The sequence below is a fragment of the Mobula hypostoma genome, chromosome 11 (assembly GCF_963921235.1).
Source record: "Mobula hypostoma chromosome 11, sMobHyp1.1, whole genome shotgun sequence".
Classification (NCBI taxonomy): domain Eukaryota; kingdom Metazoa; phylum Chordata; class Chondrichthyes; order Myliobatiformes; family Myliobatidae; genus Mobula; species Mobula hypostoma.
Genome location: NC_086107.1, coordinates 96,210,464 through 96,212,522, shown reverse-complemented (window position 1 = coordinate 96,212,522; position 2,059 = coordinate 96,210,464). Strand labels below are relative to the sequence as shown.

Genomic DNA, 2,059 nt, shown 5'->3' with positions numbered 1-2,059 from the left:
GGTACTGGAGCGTGCTGACGCATCGCCCAGTACTCTTCAAACTTCGCACATTCAAGCACGCCAATTTAAGGTCTGCCATCATTGTAGGTCTCTTATTTTGGCTGCACTCCGTCCTCATCCTTGCCATCCTGAGCCTTCATTCCCACCGCCTTTGTGAAGTTTTCCACCTCCTGTGGGCTCAGGTACTGCTGGTAGTACTCCTCCGTGTGTGGCCGTTCTGGTTCTGGGCCCGGGGGGTTGTTGGCTTCCTGGGCTGCTTCCCCTTCCGGCTGCTGGGTGCCAACCGTGGCTCTGCTCCCGGATTCCCGGAGCTCGGTGTGTCTGCTGCTCTCCGCCTCCTGTACTTGGGGGGTGGCCAGCAGACTTTCCCCCTCCTCTCTCCTCCTCTCCACCTGTTCTGCCAGCCGCTTCTTCCGCTGGGGCTGCTGGCCTCCCCCAACTCCTTCCTCCTCTGAAGAGGACAGGGTACCAGAGGCTGTGTGGTTCCCTGCCCTTTTCTTGCGTTGCTCCGCCTTCTGTCGCTTGGCCGCCGCCTTTTGGGTCTTTTTCCGTTTCACGACCTTCCATTCCGTTTCCACCTCAGCTGTCCCTTCCTCCATGGACTCCTGCTCGTCATTTGCTTGGTCCTGGAGGGTCTGCAGTGGGGTGGCAGGTCTCGGGGTGCTTGCCCCTTCCTCCCTGGTCTCATCGTCCGCCCTGTCGGGTGCCTCTTCGGCAGTGCTGGCAGGGGCGTCCGAAACTGCCTGGGCCCTTTCAGGACCAGCACCACCCCTGGTTGCCTGTGCGTAGGTGCCCCCACGCCTCGGGCAGGCTCTGTACAGGTGGCCGTCTTGTCCACAAAGGTTGCAGGACTTGGCCTGCGTGCAGTCTTTGGTCAGGTGGCCTTCAGTTTTGCAGTTCTTGCACATCACCACCCTGCACTGGGCTGCGATGTGCCCTGCCTTGCCGCAGTTTCGGCACACCCTGGGTTGCCCCGCGTACACCGTGTACCCTCGGTTCCCTCCGATGGCGAAGACGGAGGGGGGGTGGATGACGCCGCCGTTGGAGTCCAACCTCAGCTTCACCTTGACCTGCCGTTTGCTGGTCCAGATTCCCAGTCCGTCCTTCACGTCTGCTGGCGTTCCTACGCTCTCCACATACCGAGCGAGGAATGTAAGGACATCTACCAATGGCACGTGCGGGTTGAACATGTGCACCGTGATTGTCCGTTCCTGCTGGGTAGCCGTGGCAAAGAGGGCCTGTGCTTTCAACAGCGACAGCGGCGCCTCTGTCCCCTTCAGCTGAAGCTGCTGGTACAGCTTCTGCCACCCTGCAGCCTGCCGGAAAGTCACGTCGAAAAAACCTGCAAAGTCCTGGACGCAGTAGATGTCGTCAGGCGTAAATCCGCAGCATTCCATCAAGACCTTCCGGATGAAGGTCTCTCGGGTGAAGCCGGTGCCCCCGTTCCGGTCTCGCACTGTCAGCCTGACAGTGTTCTTGATACCTTGGCCTCGAGCCGATGCACTGCTCGCTGCTGCCATCTTCCTCACTGCTGTCGTCGCTGGTATGGGGTGTTAGATTGGAGGCCAATCAGCATTAGGATCCACCCCTGCGTCAGCGCGAACTCTTCACCTCCGCCTTCTGGTCTGATAAGAACAGATACTACACTTGATCTTAGCCAAAAGGCCGAGAAGCGATGCAGGCATACGCTTGAGTCGGCTACATCCTGCCTAGCCTCTGGTGTTTAGATTGAAGCAGGAGGCCTGGCAAAGACCTTGCTGCCCTGGCCCGCTGGCAGCTCTCCCCTAGGTTGTCTGGGATGGGTGGGTGTGCTGGACAGCTGTTGCCTACCTGGTCCGTCATGAGTGCAAGTTGTCAGAGGCTATGTAAAGCTGCTAGTGATCCACCAATCATCTGGGAGTGGGGCCGTACTTATGGGCGCCTACGTCACTGGCACACTGCCTACGTCAAGGCTGCCGGCTCCCAGGTCGGTCTCAGAGGCTGGCTCAACTTGCACTGCTCTCCTGGTCATGGGAGGCTGGTCACGCTGTCCTGTCTGCACAAGAGTCTGCAGGGGGAG

At 59.6% G+C, this 2,059-nt stretch overlaps 1 pseudogene; it reads right to left on the bottom strand.

The window, feature by feature from the left end:
- Nucleotides 1-1,545: 1,545 nt before the first annotated feature.
- LOC134354480 (U2 spliceosomal RNA) lies at nt 1,546-1,677 on the bottom strand (annotated as a pseudogene).
- Between the last annotated feature and the right edge of the window lie 382 nt (nt 1,678-2,059).